General features: G+C 39.4%; 1 long non-coding RNA gene across 1 annotated transcript in view; it reads left to right on the top strand.

The window, feature by feature from the left end:
- LOC136294116 (uncharacterized) overlaps nt 1-23,081 on the top strand; it is a 42,168-nt gene extending 19,087 nt beyond the window's left edge. The window contains exon 4 of the long non-coding RNA XR_010722316.1: nt 22,997-23,081. This is a non-coding gene — a long non-coding RNA (uncharacterized lncRNA). The remainder of the gene's footprint in view (nt 1-22,996) is intronic.
- The last annotated feature ends 2,535 nt before the right edge of the window (nt 23,082-25,616 follow it).

Here is a 25,616-nt window from a genome sequence, read left to right on the forward strand (position 1 = left end):
CAGAACTGTAAAATCACATCTCATGTAGCAAACAAAATTTAAAAACCCCCATCCACCATCATAAGTGCCATTTCTTTTAAAATGGAAGAAAGAGAACATAGGTAACCCTCTTCTGTCTGGTTCTGTTACTGTAGTAGGACTCTGGTTTTAGTTTCATAAGGCTGTTCAGACATATAAACACACTTTCCTTTGCAACCACTCAATTTATTCCTCAGTTCCACTAGAAGAGATTTCTTGTGCAAAGAGATATTCCCAAATCTCCTAGTCAAGGAGCCAGGTGGATTAAAAAACTGAATAGAGATAACCCTTCTTCCTTAAGGCAGCTGGATTATGGCAGCCTATTATGTCCTTTTTTTTTTTTTTTTTTAGCTTTATCTTCCCTAAGTTCTCCTTTCCCCCTCTCTTTCCTTCCTTCCTTTTCTCATATTAAAAGCTCAGTAAAACTCAGGCAGCTGGCAACCTCCAGGTCACTTGGATTCCACTGCTGTCTCAAAATGATCTTATTGATATGAGTAAGATATTTTTTTTTTTTACCCTTGGAACAGAATCTGGTCCTCTTCAATCTCATCTGTTAATGCAGCCTCTTCCTTCTATCTTGGAGTCTTGTAATAACATTAATTGAGGCCAAGCACATGCAGCTAGGTTGGGTACAACATAGGTGACACTCTGTGGGTACAGAGAGGTGTGGAAGGCTGGAGGAGATGCAATGTGCTCGATATTTAAGGCTCACTAATAATCGCAGTAGTTATGTCTTGGTTGCCAGTTTTTAGATTTGTGTGTTGAAACATCTTGAACAAAATGTTAGTGAGAGCAATTCTGCAGCATCCTGCTGACTGAATTCAAGGTGCTGCCTCGTTTGCCATCTGCCTGCAAGCTCACAGCAGTAATTATAGCGAGTCTCGCAAGTGCTGGGACAAGAGGTATGTCAAATGCATTTTCCTTCCATTTGAAGGCAATTTTCATTTTCTCAACTCATTTGAAACTACGTATGATTATGAGCTGCAGGTGTGAGAGATGCACAGAAGCAGACAGACATGTGTATACACCCACAAAGCAAGATACCAACTCCTAGAGTGTCCAGAAGAGTTTAGGTACTTATCTCAGCACTTTTAAATTAAATGCAGTGCTGGAGAAATTTCCTTTGTTATTACTACTCCTATTCTTGTGCATGGAATCTTAATATCTCTTATTAGTGTGACAATATACATTAAAAAAGCATGCTTGATTTTGCTGAGCATTGCTGAAATAACATGCACTAGAATAACAACACACATAAAAACTGCTGAAAGCAGAAGTTACTTGCAGTTTGTTGAAGCTTCCATGGGTAGTGATTTATGGACACAGCCATAGTGAGGATAAGCAGGGTGAAAATGTAAAATCGGCACTATGTGATGTACAAATTAATTTGATGCTTGAATTCTGCAGAGAATTGGGGTCCTGGAACTGACTATTGTTTGGAAAGTGATTAAAGACCCAGTGCATTTGAGCACTGGTCACATGGGAGGAGGACGAGGCGGTTTGCATGTGGTGTACAGCACATGGGAGCAAGGTGGAACCAGGGACCTGCTCCAGTTCTTCAGGAATCTGCATCTTTCTGTCAGGGTATACAGGGAACCATCTTTCAGAGTTATGTCTGGAATTCACTTTGAAACAGTGGAAGAGTAAGCAGGCTGATACAGATTAGTGCATGGTCAGGGTCTTATAAACCATGTATCAGTCTCTGAGGGTCCAGCCTTTGCAGAGAAGTGGCTAAAATTGATTAGCGAGACTGCTCTTCAGAGGTGTTTTGTAAAGCAAAAGGTTTATTAAGGAAAAACAACAAAATAACAAATGTTACAGAAAACAAATGATAAGCTGCGTGCAGGCGTCTGAGAAAACTTCTGACACCCTGCTAGAACACTCCAAAAAGCCTTTACTTCCTTTTGTGCTTCTTTCTAAATACTGAATGTCTTAGGAGGGACAATCTGGCTTGAAGCCAATAGAAAGAGATACATAGTTTGAAGAATGGTGACAAGGTCCAAGAGGTGGTTATCTCTTGGTACTGAGCCAGTCTTTATCAGAAGAGCAAAGAAGTTTCTGGGTTCTTTTCCTTATAAGAAATGCAAGGGGTGAGTCTTAAACTTTTCCCTACGTGGAAAATACTTGCTGGGTGTGGGAAAGTATTCCTACAGCAGGCAGAAGGAACACTTGTCATTACATACCTTCTATACTGATCCACCAGGAAAACTGAGGCAGGAAAGAAGAACAAGTAGAAGTTTGCTTTTCCTGGATTTCCTTGTGGGCTCTGCTTGGTGTCACCCACTGGAGGAAACAGCATTCATAATCCAGGCTGCATGTTCTCCTAAAGGTGGCTGTTGTGACTGAACTGTTTCCTGCTCTGCTTATCCTCCTGAGATTGGAAAGACAAGGACTGTGTAGGGAAAAAGCAACTGAAGCTGATGGGCTCAGTGAGGAGGACTTACACAACATCCAGGCCATGAATAGATTTTAAGGAATATGAAGAAGGGTTCTTTAGGAGATTATAAGCACCAGGTCTCTCTCAACCTACTTAAAAAGGACATTCATGCAAGCCTTGAAGTAAAGCGTCTACATTTGTACTTGCAGGTTCAGGAGTCAGACATCCTCAGCAGCTTTGCATCTGGGGTTGATATTTTTAGAATCACAGAGCCATTTGAGCTTTATGTCAAAGGCAAGAGCAGATTTAAGCTTTCCTCATTATATGCTTTAACTGAAAAAAAACATGTTATGGTCATCTTTCTTGTTCAAGATTTGAACTAATTCTGGGCCAGTGGAATATCCAGTACTTTTCAGACAAGAATTTCTATAAGCATCTGGACCTATGTTTCCCGTGGATTTGTGTTTCACCGTAATTCATGAGCTCTGAATAACATTTCTGTGACTGGAGTATGTGCCATCTTATTTCCCCACCTTATTCTATACCCTCACTCAGTAGACTCTCAGGTGGCTAATGTAGGCTGAGCTGATCCAGTTCCCCAAAGTGAAGGAGTCCATCATTCTGTCAGAGGTAGCTGAAATTATCTGGTAGGGTCAAAAGTTATTGAGGAACATATATAATATGTGATCACATAAGTCACGTTTCCATAGGAACCGGCTAAAAATACATCTGTATGAACACTCAGCGTCTATCGTGATGGACTGTTATGTAAGTAGGATTTTTTTCCCCAGTAAGAACATTGCAGATGCTTGTTAATAATTTGTGGCAGAATTTACAGACAAGTTTACAAGTCTTTATGTGTGCAATCGGCTGTGTACTTATTACATTGTCTGCCTTCACTCCTGCTGACTAAAATGTGAAATTAACAGAGCATCCTTTCTCAAGGCTTAAAAACATCCAGAAGATTAAAAATAGCCTCAGGCTTAAAAACTTCTTTACCTGGTAAGACAAACAGGGTGCTGTACTAACAGTCATCTAAATGTGAGTGTTGTAACTATGAGTGCTGTATGTGAAAGGTAAAGAGGAAGGCTTGGAGGCCCGTACCTCATGGAAAGTGTGCCATATTGCACCATGGCAACATGTGAATACTTGCAAGTAATGAATCTCTGCAGAGCATTAAATTATCACCAAATAAATTGTTCACATTATAAATACATTTGTACCTTGGGATAAAAGTTAGGATACAGATTTTTGTGGTGTGGTGATTTAGTTTGTATGAGATGTGACAGAGGAGGTATTTTTACCATGAGGTGATGTAACATCATACATCCTCCATGACTAAGTTGAATTTCTGTGTTTGTAACTGCTTTTGTCTTTGTTTTCAGAAGCCACTTAGAAACTGTCTATTGTGCCAACTAAAAGACAGGACTGGATTATGGGTTGTAAGGAAAAGAAACACCAAAAATATCTGGCTTGAAGAATTGCATAGAAATGTCCACTTCTCAAAATCATTGTGTAGCCTGTTATAATAATTTTTCTCAAGTTCCAGAATTTATTTTTTGAATATCTGGAAGCAATTTTCATTCTGTTCTGATTTCCTATTTTATTTTTCTTCAAAATCACATTAGGATTAAACAGTAAAGCTTAGCACCAGTGGGTGGGGGTTTTTTTTGTTGTTTGTTTGGGGTTTTTTTTGATTCAGTTTTTAACAATAAGACAATCTAAGACTGTATATGTAATAATAAAATTTAAGAAGTGTACATAATATTGTACCATGCATATTGTTCCAAAGAGGGAGGAGGAAAGAGTCCCTATGTCCTCTGAGCCTCAGAAAATAGCATGCCACTGGACAAATTCTGAATTGTGATTATTAGCAAATGATGAATAACTTACAGACCTGGAGTTAATCATCAAATATATTATTTAAATTAAAAATGAATTCAAGAATTCAACATTCTGTCTGTGGACAATTCATTGATAGAAAAGAATAAAGGATGAAATTAATCAAATAAATAATTTATTGTAAATCATTTGGTTCTAATTATAACAAGGTGCTAAAAAATAGATCAGCTTCTCAAAGCATGGCAGAGTTCTGCTATGCATACATATCACCACAAATGCAGCTGTCAAAGTATAATCCCTGTTTTAATTGCTTTTGGTTCAGGACAATAGTCAGGTACAGGAGTGGTAACAAAAGCATTGACCTACCCCATTTATTAAAAGCTATTTTGTTTGCTTGCTTGCATGACAGAGCATCCTGAGCTACTGCTTCTGCAACGTGAGAAACACCAGCCTGGCCTTCCCAAATCCTCAAAAGCCTGTATAAAAGTGAGTTTATGACCTTCTCTCTCACTGACTGCCAGCTCAGAGGTCTGTGCCTCTCTTTTCTGAGGGGCTAGTTAATAAAAATGAAGAGCAGGCTTTTCCTGGCTCTGTTTTTGACCTTCATGAAGAAGCTCTTGTTTATGCTCCTGCAGGATATTGGCTGGCAGCAGTGTGCAGAGAGCATCCCTTCGCGGGCTGATACAGGAATCTTGCTAGAAACATTGCTCAGTAATCCACGTGCTGCTGAATTTTAGATGGAGGATGAGAGAGAGGCAGCACAGAAACAAATGAGACCTGTATGAACACATCTGTTCTGAGACCTCCAGAACAGCTGATAGCTAGGCACTTCAGCTTCCTGAAGCCTGTGATAGCTGAGAGCTGGGTTTAGCAGGCCATACTAGAACCACTGTGCTTCTGCCGGTGGGTTGGTTCAGATAATCCTTGAGATTCTTTCCACCATGGTATTTCATTCTGTGGTTCACTCCCCCATCCAACTGAGCGACCAGCAGCATTAAAAAGACTGTACCAGTGAATAAGCAGAAGCCAGTATTTATTTCCCTCCCCTTTTTTTTAAGCTTTCACTTACCTTCCTCCCTATCAGTAGAACAAGGAGGTCTTCTTCCTTGAGATTTTTGTTTTGTTTTCAAAGCAAGTCAGAGTTGGATGGTACTCATTTGCAAGAACTGTGTTACCCAGCCGTGGACAAATCCAGTGCTATGCCCTGCACTCACAGTGGTCCTAGTTCAGTTGCCATCAGAAGGGCTAGCAGCAGTTGTGGTAAGAAGATGAGAGCATTTTTCATGAAATACCTGTATAGATTTTGAACAAAAGAGCTTTTATTGCCTTAACAACTTTTAGGGCAGCTCTGGAACAAAGGCAAGAGAGAAATCCTGAGTGCAAAAATAGCTGACATGTGAACTGGAACATCCACTTAACTACAAATGGTGCTTTTTCTAGAAAGCAAAAAAGTCCCTGTCCTGTCAAAATTGGAGTGATGGTTGGAAATCTGACATGCTTCATGGTTCAGTGGGTTCAGTATTTTTGAATATTTGGGCAGACTCTTGGATTTGTTACATCATGTGTTCAGGCAACAACTGGTTGTCTCACCCTGTGACCATGCTGCAAAAGTGTCCAGTCCTTTAGCCATGAGAAATTGCTGAAAATGCTAGTTTTCTCTGCAGCCAAATAATAAAGCAGAATGCACTGTGTGTACAGTACCTATAGGATGATTGAAAAGTAAGGTGGAAGAGCAAGATGAATATGAAGAGGGTTAAAGTTGCTTTTGTGTCACCTGTGCCATATCATATTAGTAAAAATAAAATCATTAGAATAATAAAATATCACGAAGGTTTTTGGATCAGCATTTTGTCCTCTGAAAGTATATTAGAAGAAGCTTTTGCACTGTCCTTGTAAAATTTACAGTGGCAGAAAACTGCTTACCATTAATATACAATAATTCTTCCTTTTTTCTCCTTAAATTTCAGATCCCTAAATACTATACAGTAACCCCCATATGCTGATGATGCTGGGATTTTTCTAATGTTAGCAATTTTGAATGTCCTCACAGTGTTTTTGCCTTAGTGATATGTAAGCAATCAGCACTGCAGAACAGGAAAAAAAAAAAAGAAAAAAAAAGAAAAAAGAGACCATACCATGTATTAGTCAGACTCAAAAGATGACAAAATTCAGATTACCCCATGCTGAATACAAATGTGGTAGAAATGTTCAGAAACTGCAATCAAATAGCTTTGAATGTCAAACGAAATTACTTTGGGAGTCTTCTAAGCCCTCTTCTTACAGCACACTGGAACATAAATCCCTTACTTTCATTTGATTAGTCCAAAAGGCTATAAGATGTGTTATTAAATCTGAAAAACATGACCAGAGTCTTAGTCATTAGCAAATTCCTTTAGGTCTTTATTTTTTCTTGCTCCGTATCTTTTGAATGGAGCATGGTCACTAAACTTTTAAAATCAAAGTGTACCTGAAACTCACTGACAGTTATAAATAATTTATTTTTTAGAGAAAATGCTTTGGGAGGTTTTTCATCTGATCAATTTGAGTGTCACAGCAAAAAAAAAAAACGTATTATATTATAAGTGAATATTAGAAACTCTGGATAAAGATATTTTGTTCCTTGTAGATGATCTTTGGTTGACAAACTTCCCTGCAGTACAGGGGAGCTATAATCAACTTTGACGACAAAGCTTTGATGTAATTAAGTGACAGAAGTCTGCACTTAGTGAATAGTTGCAACGCTGCATGCATTTTGCTTTTTTTAAACCTAGGAAAATGATAACAGAGAGTGAAGACAACTGTGCAAAAGCATTGATACAAATAGTAATAACAAGACCTCCAATCCCAGAAAACACCTCAGTCCAAGAAAGGATTTTTGCTTGTGCCTTAGTTTAACTAAATTTAAGAAAGCGCTTAGAATGAAGCATGGAGTTTAATGCTGTCCTTGCAGACCCTTTAACCTGCAAGAAGTCTCTGCTTTCCTCTCATGGCTTCTCTTTGAAGGAGGTTTAACTGATCATTATCGTGACTGCATTGGACCATGTGGCGCAGTATCTTGCACTGGGCAGACATACAGGATATGCCAGCCATTGAAGTGCAGGGCAAGTATTTAGTTGTCCTTGCTGGTAAACTCTTACAGCCTCTAGTGGTTTGAGGTCCTCAGCTTGGCATGCTGTCTTGATGTTTAAGAGCCTTTGATGGATTTACTAATTAATTTATTTTCCCTCCACAAAATTTTTTCTGAGGAGTTTTTTATAGATGTGCATTTTAGCATTCCACAGGTTTTTTTACAAATTCTACAGCTGAGCTGTGCATTCTTTGTTTTGAATGTGCATTCTGAAAACTTTCTTTGGTACCTACTAGTTCTTGTATTGGGGGAAAAAAAAAAAAAAAAAGAAGAGAAGAATTTTTTCTTGTTTTTTTTTTTTTTTTATGCCTTTTGTGGTTTTCCAATGCCTCTTAATCTCCATCTTCATGATCTCTGTTTTTTTCAGGCTGAGGAATTGCAATACATTAATTCCTTGTTTGGACGCTGTGCTAAAATTTGCACCTTTATTATGTTTCTTTGTGTCTCTTCTGGCTCTTCTAGATGTTTTTTTCTGAGATGAGTGGCTCTTAATTGAACACAGGAATTAAGACTTGGGCATAATGATAATTTTTGTTTTGTTCTCTATTTCTTTTCTTTCCTAATAATTCCTAACATTCTTGTTGCTTTTTTTTTGACAACTACTGATCACCAAGCTCCATGTTCACGATGCTGTTGATTATAATTCTAACATCTCTGTCCAGAGTGGTGATAGCTAGTTCAGAACTAGTTCATTAGCATTCTTCTTTTATTTTTCCTCTTGTACCTTATTTTTAATTGTTACTTTCACACCTGACACAGAAGGTGGTGGTGACACCTTTGCTCCTGTTAGTTATTGCACAAATATGAGCCCAAGTTTGAACAGAGTTAAAGGAATCTTGCCCTTGAGGACTGCAATGGAAGAATGGCCCTTTGCCTTGACAGAGGAGCTGTCTACCATTTGGAGCGCCTTTAACTTTTTGGCTAAACCAATTGTTTGAATGACATGTGGCATAAAAGATAATTGAATACAAAATGGAAAAACTGATCTATGTGATGGAAAAAAGGGGAAGATATCCTGGTAGAGCACATATTGCCTCATGATTCTCACCAGGGAAAGATGTGATGCCCTTTTGGTTGTGAAGTCCATGGTGTATTGTCACTGACTGCTAATTTTACACCTGTGTGGGATGCAGCTTTATATCAGCTGATGCTGTGGAAGTAAGTAGCTTGAACTTTAGCTTTGGGGTCAAACTCTGCAGTTGCTGGTCATATAAACATAAAGGAGTGCACCTTGTTGAACAAGTCTTCAAGGCATGTGTTTTCTTGACATACATTCCTAAAGGTCCCTCTTAAAAGTCTACCTCTTAAACATCTACCTCTCTGTGGATGTCTTACAGAAGTCTGATGTTATAGTAAAGGCGTAATTTCTGTCATGTTTTGCACATCGATTCTTTATTGAGGAAGCTTATTTTTGGTTTAACATACTCCATTTACATTTGCATCTTTGTTGAGGCTGTGACTATAACAACAATAAGCCATTGATTCTGTGAAGTGGTTAAATAAATGTCAGTGATGGGCTCTTTCCACAAATACTTTTATTTTGTAAAAAAATAGTCCGTGTTACCAGGAGTGAGAAATTATCTAGTCTCAGCAAAGGATACTATAATTATTCCTAGCTGCAATACAAGTACAATATTTTATTCAACACTCTTTTTATGTTTGTAAATAAGTATTAGGATGTAAAGGAAAAATAATAGCATCCAGACATAGGCCTGATTCTGTCTAAAGATGCTACTGATTCTTTTAATTCAGTGTGTTTGTACTCAGAACACAGGTTCTGTTTGTGGAAAAAGAAAAAGATGAAATCAGCACTTTTCCCTCTGACCAAGATTTTTGTCTATGTTGCAATTAGGGCAACAGATTGTCTCCAGTTTTAGAACAATTTTTGTTTAAAGTTGCAAGTGTGTGTACACCTCTACAATACCTCACTGAACAAGTATCTGCTTGATCATACAGATACTTGTTTCGACACTGTGACTGTAACAGAATTTCTTTCTTTCTTTCTTTCTTTTTTTTTTTTTTTTTTTTTTTTTTTTTTTTTTTTTTTACCTGTCAGTGAAATACAATGACCTTAATTCTGATTTGCCGGTTACAGAGATTTTGAAATCAAGGATTTTCTGATTTATTTGCAGGTCATTTTCTCTAGTCCATACCAGTTGCTCCTGAAACTGGTGGTATTTCTGTAAGGTGAAAATTTTATTCACTAACCTGCTCAGCCCCTTTTTCCCTTACTCCTCCCTCTTCAGGCCTTTCAAGTTAGGACTTCATTGTTCCTTGCTATTTACTTACTGATTAGTGAAGGATATTTGGTCTTAAGAAGTCACACACTCCAAAATAGACGATGACCTTTGTCTTAGTGTGTGAGCCTGTATAAACATGCTATAAAGCCCTCAAGTGCCTACTCCTTTCCAAGCATGCTAGATGTGCTTCCAGATGATACAGCTTACATCCCATTAAGTCCATTCACGGGCCAAGTGATTTTCCAGTCCTTGCATCAATTTTTGCCCTGAAGGACATGCATGATGCCATGCAAAGCTGCAAAATAGAAGAGGATTTTCCACAGCTAACCCAACTATGTTATGACCATAAGGTGCAGCCTTTTCTATAAGTTTTCTATATAAACTTGTCTCATGAGGTATAGATTTTTTGGGTCTGAACACAGGGAGAGTTCAGACACTTTGGAAAGTTTGAGTCTTTGTTGAACTCAATGGATGGAAACAGTTAATCTTTCCAAACTGTGTAATGCTCTTTCCCTTTGCTTTGTTTAGTTTGCAAGTTCTTTGAGGCTGGCCTTCATATGTTTGTGTAACAAGTGATACAGAGGGCTGTAGTATCAGTTGGGTTTCTACTTCAGCAATTCATGATTAATCTCACTATTTCTTCACAATAATGATGAACATTTTAATTCCCCTGAAAATGTACTATCAAACTTTTGCCTTATAACAGACATGAATCTCTTTATTAAACTCTTCTGGGTATGTATTGTGGTTACGGGAAAATTAGGGCTTCCAGTTTACATTATTTTGTGACAGACCTGAGATGAAATTGCTCACTTCTGGGGATTTTTTTAAACCACTGTGTTTGCTGACTCCTAAAAAGGAAAGCAGGAGAGGTGTGTTTAAGAAGCTGTTTTACATGTGGCTGCAGTTTGCTGCATCTGTTCCTCCTTCTGCAGCCTCCACTCCCGCTGGGCTGTTCCTTCCAATGCTCTGATGGTGCAGCATTTTCATGGGACTTGTGTCCTGTGGATGTAGAAACCAAGGTAAGCAGCCATGGTGGTTCTGTGTACTCAGGTGCCATCAGGTCATTGTGTAGAGAATATGGAAGGATTATGTGCTTGCTTAAATATACTTACTGAGGATTTGATAAATGTAAACTTTTCTGTCTCTGTTCAGCACTAGTAAGCCCACACCTGGAGAAGGGTCCACTCCTAGGCTCCCTGGTGCATGAGAGACATGGCCACACTAGAATAGGGTCAATAAAAGACCATAGAGATGATTAAGGAGTTGGGGCATCCCTCATATATGAAGAAACTGGGAGAGCTGGGGTTGTTCAGTCTTGGAAGACAAGATTTAGCGGGATCTCTTCAGTGTGTGCCTTAATACCTGAGGGAGGAGTAAGGGAGAGCCAGACTATCCAAATAGTACCTTATGACAGGACAAGAGATAATGGGAACTGGTTGAGTTACAAGAGGTTTCATCTAAGCATAAATTTTTCTCTGTGGGCACTGGCACAGGTTGCTCAGAGAGGTTGTGGAGTCTCCATCCCTGGAGGTATTAAAAACCAGACTAGACATGGTCGTGGGCATCCTTCTGTAGCTGACCTTGATTGAAAAGGGGGATTAGACTAGATGATCTTCAGAGGTTCCTTCACCCCTCAACAATGACGAGATTCTGTTCTTCATATTGGCTTTAAGTTATCATAGAATCAGAGAACATATTGAGTTGGAAGGCATCCTCAAGGATCATTGAGTATAATTCCTGGTCCTGCCCATGAGTGACACCATGTACCTGAGAGCATTGTTCAAAGGCTTCTTGAACTCTGTCAAGCCTGATGCTGTGACCACTTCCCTGGGGAGCCTGTCCCAATGCCCAGCCACTCGCCTGGGGAGGAACCTTTTCCTGATATACAACCTAAACCTCCCCTGACTCAGCTTCATCCTATTCCCTCACGTCCTGTCACTGGTTGTGAGAGTGAGGAGATTAGTACCTGCCTCTTCACCTCCCCTCACAAGGCAAATTGTAATCTGCTACAAGATCTCCCCTCGGTCTCCTCCAGGCTGAACAGACCAAGTGACCTCAGCTCCTCATATGGCTTCCCCTCAAGGCCCTTCACCATCCTCATGGCCCTCCTTGGGATGCCCTCTAATAGCTTAGTTCCTATTTTTATAACATGGTGCCCAAAACTGCGCACAGTTGGCCTTAAAAGGCTCATTAAATGAAACTTGGCTTTTATAAAGGGGAAATAGAAGTCTGTGTTGCTTCCAGTGATTATAATGTGTTACCAGGTGACAGGTTTAGTTCTAGTGAATATGGTTTTTGCTGCTGTAACTTTCATCCTTTTTCTGAGGACTTTCTTTTCCTTCTTTAATTCTTTTGACAAATTAGGGAAGGCTTTCAGTAGAAGATGAAAATTCTTTTCTCAGTTCTTGGAGAAGAATCCAGGGCCCAACTGCTCATAAATTTTGTTTGATGATACCCAGATATATGTTTAAGGCTATTAAAAAAAATAGTTTAAATAACAGAATTGTCCAGAAACAGAGCACATTTTGCTCTTGTGCTCCAAGTAAACTTCTCCCATCTATGGAGAGAGGAAAGTGTTTAAGTCCCACCACAGGTTCATTTTCTTCTTTTAGCTCAAAATTTACCAGCCCTATGTCAATTATATCAGTGTTTACTAAAATGGTCATCTCCATAAAGCCAAGTATTCAGCTTTTCAACATTTTACAGTGCTTCAGGTATATTCACTGATTAAGCTTCTCGACATCCCTGTGATGGTGATGAGTTGGTATATATTGCAAATTAATACCTAATGAAGTTAATAACTCAGTCAAATAGCTTTTTTTTTAATTTAAGCTTTCGTCCTTTGACTTCTAATTACATGCTGTAGCAACCCCACTATGCTTCCCTGTTAGGGAAAGTTTTCTAATGCAGAGCTTTATTCCAGGGAATATCTTGTTCCCCTCCTGCTGATCAGGAGAGCTCTGCTGGATGGATTTCTGTATCAGTGTGGTAAAATTGATGGATTTTACTTTGAGACAAACTTTGGAAGGCACACTTGAAGTTTGATTGGCAGAAGGAAAGGATTTGGGTACATGTGGCATTAAAAGAGGGCAGCAGTTGGTTAAAGTGTATGAAGCACTATCAGTCATTTACCAAAGACCAACTCATGAAGCAAGAAAATACGCTGGTAGCAGCACCTGCGTAATCTTTCTTCTTGCTCCCCCTCAAATCCAGGATTGGACATATTCAGCAGCCTTTTAGCTCTGTCTTCAGGAGAAGATAATGTGCACCCATGGCTTTCTTTCTATGTGAGGAATGATTTGAGTTGTGGAAAAGAAATCCTGACAGTAGGTCTGAGAGGGGCAAGTGTGCAATATTAAGCCAGCTGGTTTAGTTCTTGGAATGATTCAAAGAAGCCTTAAGATTATTTTAATATTTTAGAGGTCAACACTGGCTCCAAACAGCTGCTCCAGCAGCTGGAGATCTGCAATTGTGAGCTGCTGCTGACATTTGCCTACATCACCTCCGCAGGGAGGAAGAACAATACTGAGTTGGTGCTTCTGACTTTGCAGTGCATGAATTCCCTGTGCAAGGAGAATCTCTTGCCTGTCAAGAAGTGTGGCTTTATGGCTCCTTTGGGCTGCTGCAGAGGCGTACATTAGAGCCAGGATCTGTACTGAAATAAAACAGGAGATGGCTGCTACTACTTATAAGGGCACAGCTAATTCTTTTTACCCATTTCCAAAACTCAAGGAGTTTACCAAATCAGTTCCACATTTTGCACCCTCTGCAAAGATATATGGCTGAGAAACATTTCCAGGTTTTCTCCCAAGAAGCTTGCAGCATCTGTGAAATTGTGTATGAGAGCTCAGATATTATTTTCATCGCTGGTCCTTGTAAAAGGTGGTCAGATATGAGACCTGTGTTGATACAGGTGTTTTTACTGGGTAGTGATGGTGGGGCAGAACCTGGGTCAGAAAGGCAAAGACATGTACAGTTTTCTTGATGCTCAGAACCCAACTTTTTCTCCAGGGCCAGATGCATCAGACACTAAACTGAAATCTGAATACTTCCATGCCTGCTTTTCTCTCAGAGTGCCAACAGGACACTTTCTGATCTCAGTGTCATGGCATCTTATGCAACACAAATTCTCAATCTCTGCTACGGGTCAATGTCTCTCAGGGGACCCATTTCATATTAAAAGAATGGCCTCTGCTCTCAGTAACCTTGGTATAAATCTAGAATAAATTTTATATTGTCGACAACAATTATACGTGTCATTCGGGGCAAAAGTTATGCGTAAAGGTCCTGCCCAAAAGTTAATTTAAAGCCGTGATGATTAGAATGTTTCTCTTACTGCCTGGTACAGGTATTTTCCATCTGCTTAATTTTTAGCATGGGCTTATTCTTTTCTTTGGATCTTTTCATTCTGTGGGGCAAAACCAAACTTGTGTATGAGTGCTAAGTATGACCTGGCCATGCTCATTTCCATCCATTGTCTTGTATTTGAGCAGACTGACTGTCAATAACTGCAACCTTCAACATTTTATTTTTTCACCTGAATACATTCACGTGGATGGCATGTGTTGGGTACATGAATACTGCTTTGGATGGCTCTTATTTTACCCATAGATCAGGAATAAAGTTGTCTAGCCTCTCTTTCAAACTCTACTTTTTGTCCAATAAATTTGAAAATAACAGTCCTTTCTTAAATGAAGGATGACCACCAGAAATGAACAACGAAAAAACTTAGAGCAAAACAACATTATAAAAAAAGGTTAATGAAAAATATAACAAGTACAAATCAATCTGAAACTCTGCTTCAGGTTTGCAGATGCTATGATAACTCTCCTGGTTTTTATATCAGCCAAGGTTACTACCATGATGTAGGAGTTCACTGAATAAACCACTAAACACTGTGAAATCTCCCACTATATCACCATTACAGAAGTAGAGGCACTAGGTAAGTTTATGCCAGTCCTCTGGGAACATTTAAAAAAAAAGTTTAATAGCCCTTAAAATTTCTCATTTCTAACCTGTCATAGGTTTACCTCATGACTGCTCATTTTGCTGTGTCATAAAAGCAGATAGAAAATTAGATTTCTGGCTCAAGATCCCACTAAAACAATCATTCCTGTTTAAGTCAGCAATAGCCACATAACATTTAAATCTGGATAGTAATTTCTTTCTACATCTACTCCAGCAACAGAGCAACATTGCATGGCTTGAAATGCGTCTGGTCTAATTAGAGGAGCTTACAAAATTCTGTGTAAAGATTATCTAAAAAGATCACTGGAAATAATAAATAAGAGGAGCCCAATTTCCCATTCTGAGTATCTCAGAAATGAGAAAGGAATCTTTAAAATATGGATACTGTTGACAAGATCATTAAATAGCTGCAGTGATTATCAGGCTTTGAACCCCAATGAGGAACTTCTGCTATGATTCACAGGAAAAGAGGTTTTTAACTGTCTGATACACTTCCAGTCTAGTAGCTCCAAGTATCTGGATCCTGTCCAAGTGCACCTGAGCACAGCACCTGTCGTGGGAAAGAGCTTAACAATGCACATAACTTTAAGTACATTAATTATCCCCCCTTTTTAGAAAGCATTACTCAATTGAGGGAAGTATATTTGAAATGAAGGACATTGATCTAAGCCTTGTTGGATCAGAACAGAAGTGCCCAATATATTATGGGATTGCATTTGTGAAATAAGTACTCATTTATAGTTTCTTTACATACATGACTGAAAACTCTTATTAGTTGATTTGGTAGTCAGTGGAGAAATTTGGAAACTAGCTAATAAAATCACTGCTGTTGGGACATTAAACAGCTATTAAAAATTGAATTGATTAAGGGTTCAGTACAGTTACAGAAAAAAGTGGTTAAAGGTTTTGATGTCTGCCTTCTCAATAGGTTGACAAATCAAAAGAAAGGCCAGCTACTGGGAAGCTGCATTCAGAGAGTGCATTTTTACTTCTAAAAATTGAATGCATTGTCAAATACATCAGCATATTAAGCTGAAAAATGGGGTTTATTTCTCTGTGATTATTTCCCTCTCTTTGTTCTGCACCTCTTGGTTGGCTCCTATCCAACTGAAGCAAAATGCAGGAGCAGAAGAACAGGGAGGCTGGGAAAAGGTAGAGATCATTTTAGGATCAGCAGAGTACTACTCCATTTGACCCCCAGTTTGAGGCATAAACTGAAAGAACTGTAGCGGAAGGGCTGGTTTTGGTTTCATATTTTTGGTGGGGTAGAAGAAGAGTTTCAGGCCAACTGTCTCTCAGCAAAACCTCTGTCACTACTCCAGGAATCCAGCAGTAGATGACCTTTATTCTTTTTCAAATATCCAATAAGGCTTTGCACTGGTCTTCCTAGAGTGGACAAGCCACCCTTTAAACTATGTCAGAATCTGAGTCCCCTTGACTGTAGTTATGGTTTACAGCATGATCATCTGATTGGCAGGTCTAGGTTAAAAAACAGGTCATTAATTCTTGCTTCTACAAGGAGACATGGCCTGGTACAAATCTCTGCTTATCTGGGATACTAGGGCCTGCCTGAAGTTCTGGACGTACCCAGGAATCTGCCCTTCTGCATTTAAGTGGGAGGTTCAATCTGACAAAAACAAAAAACTAACACACAGTTTGCATTGTTGGCTGAGTGTTTTACAACTGCAGGGGATAAAAATTGAGGGAAAAACTTCATGAGGTCCCTTAAATATCATTCTCCCTCATAATTTTATAAATTCTTACTACATTTATCTGAGATTGTAAGTTAATCTTTGATCATATATCCTGTTCTTGATGGTGTTCTGGTTGACTAGGTGACCTATAAAGGTCCTTCCAACCAAAACTGTTCTATGATGTCCTGGAGTGACTTCTGCATAGAAAATAGCTTTAACTTTATTGAACAGAGTCATACTTAACCAAGGGTTAAAATTCAGCCACATTTACACCAAAGAGGAATCAAAACTGGACAAGATGGACAAAGCAATGCTGAAGAGACATTAGAGTCCTTTGAACATGTTTCTTGGCTACTTTAAGTCCTCACTTTTCTTTTCCGGGATGGGCTGTGGGGAGTCAGGGGTGATCTTGTTGAGGGACTGGTTGCATGCAGTTTATGGGAATGGACAGTTTTGGATGGGAAGCTCCTCCCACTCAAATTCTGTGCTGGTGTGTCTCTGCCAGCTTTAGCATGGTTTCTTCTGGTGAAAAATCTCTGCCTTGTCTCACATTTCTTCTTCCTCTGCTATCTTTTGAAATCTGAGATCTGTGTTTTAAGATTTTGCTTCATCTGTGGTTTTTCTATTCTGTTATCTATTGCACCCAAAACACAGTCAGCAATGGGGAATATTTTTCACTTACATATATTTCATTATTCATCTGAGAATGAGTGGGTTCATGGCCAATGCGAGTATCCTGCTTGAGAAAAAAGGTCTGAGTTTTTTCAGTGCTGATGTTTAAAGTGTCCATCCAGGATACAACCAGCTCTCACTGCTACTCCTCTGAGTCAGAGTATTCTTGGTGCCAAAAAAATTGAGGAATTATTTCTTGCTTCAGAAGTGTCAAAGAAAATGAAAGCAATTTACTGCCAGGGTGATCCATAATACTAAAGGCCTTTCTGGCAGTCATTCAGACTGAAAAAGAAGCCTTGTGCAGTAGTATTGGGTAAAGAAAGCTACATGATCATTGCAAGCAATAATAATATAAGACCAAGTCCCGCCTTCATTGAAAGGTTTTAAAAAATATCAAACTCTTCTAACGGTATCTTCCAAGCCACTCATAAACAGCTTCACAGCCATTATCTGCTTAGATTAATACTCATACATTAGAAGATTCAGTATATGTAACATCACAGAAGATTATGTAAGATAAATCTTTGTAGAATCGCTATAATCAGGTGATATATTGACTGTCATGAGTTGAATAATTTGTAACAAGCTTTTTTTGTCTGTTTGTTTGTTTGTTTTTTAGAGCCAAAGTACATCCATTCCTGCTACGGTGTTTTATTTTCTGGTGACAAGCATATTATTTAGTAGGATTAAAGTCTGACTTTCACCTGTAAGATTTATACCACAACTTTATTAGGTTACTTCAGGTACTCATAGCAGTATTTATAATTCAGCTGGTTCAGAAAGAAGGGCTGAAAAAGCTGCATATAAAGGGAAAAAAAATCCTTTTTGAGCTCTTAAGCATCCACAGATTTCAAAACACCAGCTAAGTCCAACTACTGATATTTGAGTTGGGAATGTGAAAGAGGGAATGGGAGGAAAATATTTTTAAGAGCAGTGCATAGAGGTATGGAACTGGAAGGGTCTACCTGGGCTGAGGCAAATGTGTTTTGCAAGTACTCAGGTCATGTAACCATGCCAAGAAGAGAATCACATTGCACCCTAAAACTAGAAGGAGGTTTTGTTCCTTTTTGAGTTTGTTTTCCTACTTTCCCACTGGAATAGGGCTCTTCTGCCCATCTTCTCTTCTGACCTCTGTCTTAATTTGTGATCATGACAACTTGATGATTTTCAGTGCATGTATTATCCTTTAGATCTTCACCTTTTCCTAGGAGGTGTTTATTCTCTGCTATGCTTGTGGACAGCATTCATAGCTCCTGAAGCCTTTGTTTCACTTCTGTTCTCATCCTTTTGGAAGATGAAGCTGTTCATTTCCTTAATTATCCTGATTTCTTGCTGGTGGCTCAAATTTTTTTCTGTTTAAATAAGGCTGCCTGAAAGTGTACTGCAGTTGATACCTCTGTGACACCTATGAGCTCTATAACAGCACTAATACTTCCCTGTTTCTACCAGAAACATTTTTTACCTGATAACAACAAGGACTGCATTTACACTTTCCATCATGGCTCAGTCATCCTGTCTTCCATGAATAACCCTCAGGCCTTTTTCCCTGTCTGTCATCACTGACTAATGAGTTCTCAGCTCAGAGAAAAGCTTCTTGTTTCTAGTCTGTAAGTACAAGCTGATGCCACTTTTGTACCAGGCAATTTGATTCCATTTCCACTACTCCTCTTCTTGAATGTCTCAGGTACTTCCCACACAGTATGCTAATGCTCATCTTTACCAATGACATCCCTCAGCAAATGTCGTAGCTCAGTCCTGTATTTAACTTGTTATGTGAAAATACGAGATGTGAATGGTTCACACTGATTTTTCAGCTACAGCCACGGTCAGCTACATTTTGCCCAAGAACTTCCATTTAAAATCTGTACACCTATATTTCTTCCACGAATCTCTGTTTTCCCTGCTTAATAAATATTTTCCCATATGACATTTCATCAAATGCTTTTCTCATGTCAAGTTTGATGAAGGCCCTGCATTTATTTAATCTGTAAAGTCACCTATAAAAGAAATTTTATTTTGTGTTGTCATCCAAACTGTGCCCCTGATCATTAACTCTTCCATGGGCTCCTTTTCCTTTCTTTGTTGCTGCTGCTGGCTATATACATAGAATTAAATGTCTCCTGGCAAGACAACTCATCCACTCATTCAAAAACTCCCATGCTAATTTTTGAAACACAGTGATGTGTTTTTATCCCCTTTAAAAACCCAATTTCTTTCTTTTTATAATCTGATGAAGGTTCACTCTCAAATCCAGATTGCAAGAAAACTAGAAGTCATGGTCCTTTACAATAGAAATGTCTTAGAAAATAAAAGTCAAATTCTCTCATTCTTCAAAATTTAATGTTTGTTTAGGTGCCACGTGAAGTATTTTTTGTTTTCTACTATTTCCACATGGATATTTTTCTGCACCAAAATGCCTAAGACAGCTAGAAGGACATTAGCTAATAATCTAGCTGAAAGACACCCAGTTGCAAAATAGATGAATTTTTTTGTATTGTTTTGTCTTCTGATAAGTTTTAAAGTGAAACTTGGAGGAAGAAGAGTAAGTTTGAAATAGCATCTGCCCAGGCTATTTGCTTTTATCTAGGGCTCTACACACCAGCCCTCCTGAGCTCCTAAATTCATTCTTTATTGCGAAAGAATGAATGTTAACACTACCTTTCATTTCAGTCTTGACATTTCAGCAAATTTACCCCTCTGAATCACTAACTGAACTCAACAAAAGGTTTTTATCTGCTGATAACTTTCCATCTGAGAGATTTAAAGTTCCAGATGACATTAGGTCTAGCTCAACGATGTTATTAAATTCTCACCTTAAATCTCACATACAGAAAGCTCTTGTCAGGTCACATGAATGAGATGATTGCATTAGTCATACTACAAGAGTGATACTCATTCTACTAAGTTCATTGTATTCAGTCTGAAGTTTGATCTGTGAGGGGACACTTCATATCTAACATGATGTGGTTTCTTTACATTGTGGTGTTTTTTACTAATAATATTCTTGTCAATGTAATTTATATCCTCTTTTCTCTGTGGTATGCAATCCTCAGTATACTTGCTGCTTTTGTTAAGATGTGATATGCTACAGTAAATAGAAAGACCCCATGATTAGTTTATTCAAGACATTTCTTCTGTTCATAGTTCAGCTTGAAACTAACTCTACACTTTTGAAGTACACTGTCCCTGAACTGGCCTCTGAATTGCAAAAGCTAAATTAGCATGAATGACATTTTGCATGTGGGAATTTATGCAAGGATCTACTTGTGAAAAGTTTAAACACACCAGCTGAAACATTGATGAATTATGAATGATTATAATTAAATGGTTTTATTTCTCCATTGTTTTTATTTATTTTCTTTTTTTTTTCTGGCTTCTCTTAACCCTGTAATATCCAGATAGTTTGGCATAGTGAGATTTCTCTGTGTGTACATTGATCTTGAAGCAAACCAGTGCTGTTGAACAGATTTGGGGATTAAAATGAATTTATCTATGGATTAAGAACTCCATATGCCAGTTTTAGTGGATGTTAAGAAATAGGAATCAGCTAGCTACAGAATTCCTAATACACTTATGTGCTTTTATAGTCTAAATCATCTTAGTATCAGAGCTCTTCAGCAACTTGAACGCACCTACAAAACCCATGTGAGTTAAAAGGGTTATCTCCTGATTCTCCTAATGGGATAACTGAAAGTGCAGGAAGATTAAACAGCTAAGCTGAAGTCAGTAAGAAATCTGGAGCAGTCTTAAAGCTAAAGGACAGTTCTCTGGGTTCCAGGTCATTGCCTTGAACAGAAAGTTGTTTCTCCCTCCTTGCATAACAACCTTATTGAAACCAGCAGTGCACCCCCCAAAGTGTTCTGTGCAGGAGAGCTCCTTAGGCAGGGAGGAGCAGGGAGGGAGATGCCTGCCCTCCCTGTTTTCAGACCAGTAAATCTGCTGATAGCTTCCTTTGTGGAAAATCACAAGATTCCTTGCAGACTTGGATTGTGCCTTCTAACTCTTCTGGTAATTACAGGAGGTTTGTAAGTATCAATGTTTTATAGCTGGTGAAAAGGGAAGATGTTGTGCCTGGTCATTTTATCACCATAAAATGAAGCTGTGTATGAGCCAGGTATAGAGTTTTGCCTTCCTTGAGGTTCTCCCATGTCTCATCTGCTGGACCCAGCATCATCTCTGGAGGAGACCCCACCTCACTGGTCATGCCAAGGAAGCATCAGCAAGGCTTAGCAGTGCAACAGGAATCATGCTATTAATTAAGATTTGCAGATGGTTTAAGAGTAGTTTCTCAAGTAACATTGGGGTATTTGTGTTGCACATAAGTCTCACAGAACATTGCTTTCTCTATGTTCCTAAACTCAGTTGCCCCAGCCTCCTGTTACCATGTGTGTCACACCAGTTTGTAATACAACATTGTTTCCATGACTCAGGGGCATGAAAACTGTATACCTGCATATACTTGTGTCATATCTGTGAAGTGAAAATGTAGTTGGAATTCTGTGCTAAACAAAACCAGATATGCTTATTTTGGTGTCATTTTATGTTACAAGTTTCAAATGAACACTACAATTAAATTTCTGGGAGTCCTAGGCCACCACCATAAGTGCTTTCCTGGTGCTGGGGTAAATGCCTGCTTCAGCAAGAAGTATTTTGTATTCAGCCTTTCTTATCATCTTACTTTTCTTCTTACTGTTTAAATATTCTCCCTTGCTCTTCCCTATTTCAAATTTCTTTCCAAGATAATATAACAGTAATAATATAATTTTGATGCACACCACTGGCTTATTCAGTATATTTTCCATCAGCCCTGGAACTGTTGCCCCTGAGTTTCCAGCTGGAGTACTTCTCCATATCCCACAAGTCTGGGTTTTACTCTTTCCTGGCAGCCCAAGCTCTATTTTCTGCTTTAACCTGCTGCAGGACAGACCAGTGAAAGACCTAATTCTTGATACAGTTTTCCATCAGTGTTACCACAAAAAGTGGGAATTAGCCGATCTTTTCTTGGTTTCCCACCAGTTGTGGCTGAAGGGGGCTGTCCCAGTGTTTTCTACGGACCTACGTTGCTGATGAGGAGCTTCCCTGTCTTGTAGTGCAGTGGTGAGATCAGGGAGTGACTGGGACCACACTATGAGCTGGTTCCTGCAACACCATCCACATTCCATGACCCCAGGACAGTGCCTTTACACCGTGCTCCAACAAGAGCAGCCAGTGCTGAGTGCTCCAAAATACCTGTGCAAGCAGGGTTAAATGGCTGCTGCTGCCTTCAGAGCAGTAGTGCAATGGTGCCTGGCCCCACAATATGCCATTTCTCCTTCAGGCTAGTTTGTCTATGTGGACTGTGAGCCAAATGGATGAGGTTTAACCTTTGTAGATGAGCAACCTTATCCTTGGGGTAGACCCAAACCTCTGCCCTGTGGTGCTGTGTGAAGTGACATAGGCAATGGTGTGATGGGTCACCAGTCTCAGGTGTGTAAACTCTGTGCTTTCAAGCTTTTTGGCCTTCCTGGTTTCTGACAGGGACACTCTCTAAAGCTTTTTCAGCTTAATGTACTGGCATTTATTTACAGCTCTGCCTTGACTGAGGTTTATATTATTCTTCCACGGGAAGACGCGTTGTTCGCAAAAGCAAGGGACTAATAGCAGACTAGAGCTAAACCAAGTAAAAGCAGGTGTTATGCAATTTGTCACCACATGACTCTGCTAATGCATCTTTAGTCCAGGACTGCAGTACCCCTGCCATGTTTTAAAGTGCAGAAAGATAAGCGTATGCTGTACCCTGGAGTGCCTTAGTCTATAAATGTAATTCAGAAATATGGGAAACAGTGCTCTGAATCTGATGGCCTTTTTCAACACAATTACAGGAGCAGCATGAGGTGTTGAACATTTGCAGCGAGGGTGCACACAGCAAACAGGAAGTTGGATGTGCGGGCTGTTAATTCAAGCCTAGATAAGCTTCTGACTAAGAGGGTTTTAATTTGTTTTTTACCCTAATATGATGCTTGTATGGTAGCAGTTTTACTGAGAAGAACCTATTACAACCTATGTTCATCTGTAGAGCCACATTTAATGAGGAGGATACCTCACAGCTTTTAATGGGCCTCTCCAGACTTCAAGGATATGAATCTAAAGAAGCCTTGAATATCAAAATGTTTTTATTTGGCTGCAGATGAAAACACTTTAATGTGGAAAAGACTGTGTGCTGTTTGAAATGAAATGAAAAGGGTAAGAGATGAAAAAGAGTATTTTCTCTCAAAATAGAGAGAGACAGAGATAGATAAGGCATTTGATCCCTTAGTATCTTGTTTGTGTCTGTCTTTGTGCTTTCAGGATCACTTTCATGGAATGCACCAGGAATATCGCTCCAATGCTCAGTGTTCTCAAACTCCTGCTGAATGAATGGGGATTGAAGACTTTCGGTATTATAGAAGAGAAGCTGAATTCCAGGGGTCACAGGTTGGAAAGTGTATGCCTAGGCTGCAACCTCCAGATGCACACTCTTAGTCTTATTTGGCAAAACATGCTAGCAAGGTTGTCCTGGCCACTAACAATTTTTCAAATGGCTGAACGGCAACAAATCATTCCTCTAGTTACCCACTGAGACCTCAATGAATAATCAGAGCCTGCAACAGAGCCTGGAAATCAATAGTCCCTGGCTCGTGAATAGATAAGAACTAGACAGAGGATGGGCAAATCAAGCATCAGCAGGTGCACCCTTACTGGGAAGGCACAGTCTCCATCGTTGCATGTGTATAGAGTCAGAAGAAGATTTCTTCTGATTTCACCCAGCAACAGGTGGTTATCTGGTGCATGTGACAAAGTTGAGCTTACTGGTGTATTTGGCTTTCTGTTTCTTAAGGGTATAGAAGCAGATTGTGTGAACAGGTGGATGGAGAAATCTGTTTTTCATACGTGGTTCCCATTGATCTTACCTGTTGGAAGTATATGATGTCTAAGCAATTTTCCTGGCAATGGGTTATGATACCATCTAAGGAGAAGGTTTTGGAGTAGGCTAGAGTCCTTTGATCTATGTGTGTGTGCAAATGAGTGTTCCGACAGCTGGATGGCAGGTCTTTAAAGTATTATCATTGGAGAAACACAGTGCTCTTGCTCATTGTATATATATGAGTGATTCTCTTAGTATTAATACTTTGAGAATTTTTTGCTCCCCTCCCATTTTGTATTCAGCAGGGAGCATGAGAAATAAGATAGTTTCTTTGCATTCTAATGGGGAAAATTTCTCGGGACTTGTTACCTTTCAAGTGATTATCAGTAGCAGATGCAGGACCTGATGTTATTTGGCTTTGCTGCCTTTTTTCTGATTGTACAGGTTGTGTATCTCCCAGCACTGTGTGTGCTTGACCAGGCACTTTTTTCTACAAAGGTCAGAGATTGTGTACACTGGTGGAAATCTCATTGTCAACCCCAAGGATTGCTCTATAATTTTCTCAGCTGTAAGGAATGTGGTCCATTCAGGCACTGCTACCAAGCATGGCAGGCTGTCTCCCTTTTCTTGTCATGCACTTGTGCTGCTAAGCCTGAATCAGGAATACTTATTCCTGCAGTCTCTTGCACAAAGTGGTAACAGACTTGCACTAAGCCAAGCAGAAACACCACGTGGTCCTCAGCATGGGCAAGCCCAAGGTCTAGCTCCTCTTCAGAAACACTGAACTCAGATGGGCTGTATCTGTCTGGAATTTTGCTAATATTTTGGCTCAGGTTTAGACAATGCTTTAAAAGTATTTCTGCAAGAGAAGCTGAACCTGCCAACTTTTTCCCCTCCTTTGCCTTGTGGGCCATTCTTCAGGGACATGCAGACACAGGGATTCACACAGTTATTTGTCCTGGCTGTGGCTCCTTCTACACAGCATAAAGCTTGAGCCTGTGCTGGTGAGACAGATGCAAAGCAGAAAGGACATGCCTGCTGCTGGAAAAGGGAGCTCCTGCCTCTGAGGATATCCTCTGTACATATCAGCTTCAATCAATCCTTCAGATATTGTCCTAAAGATTTCTTGCCTTCTTTTGGTATGCCAGGTAATCCCAGTGTTTAACAATGAAGTATGCTGTTCCTGGCTGTTACTAATTAATATATTTTAACCTGTCAATAATTAATGTGGAAATTGGGAAGAATAATGCCATGGAGGCTACGGCCTGAGATCTGCTGCCTGGCAACTGTGGATGTGCGTATCCGTTATATCAGGAAATTATAAACTGGAGCAAGAACTGATCTGTCTGACATTTTGTAAGATGATATAAATGGGCCCACTCAACAAACACTAGATTTCTGTGAGGGCATGAGTGATATGTGTCTGGGGAAAAGATATTATCTCTCTTATGAAGGTGCAGTTAATACCAGACATCAATTAAATATAGTTCATTAAAGCCTCTGGGTAATCTTATTTTTGGATGAGATCAGAGGAGCAACATACAGGGACTGACAGAGGGGTTATCTTGGTAATAATCTCCACTTTTGCATCTAGCATCTCTCATAGCTAAGTGAAGTAGCATCTAGACTGTAACAACAATAACCTTTTCAGATGGAGAGACTCTGCAGTGAAATGTAATAATGTTTGAAGTAGTTGCATTAGATAGGTTTATTGAGATATGCTGGTAGTGCTGACATGATAGCGATTGGTGTATGCACTCACTCCCCATCCTCAGAGGGGTAGATTTGCCTC

This window comes from Chamaea fasciata, unplaced genomic scaffold, assembly GCF_029207755.1.
Source record: "Chamaea fasciata isolate MVZ Bird 193981 ecotype frontalis unplaced genomic scaffold, bChaFas1.0.hap1 SCAF_1, whole genome shotgun sequence".
NCBI classification, from domain to species: domain Eukaryota; kingdom Metazoa; phylum Chordata; class Aves; order Passeriformes; family Sylviidae; genus Chamaea; species Chamaea fasciata.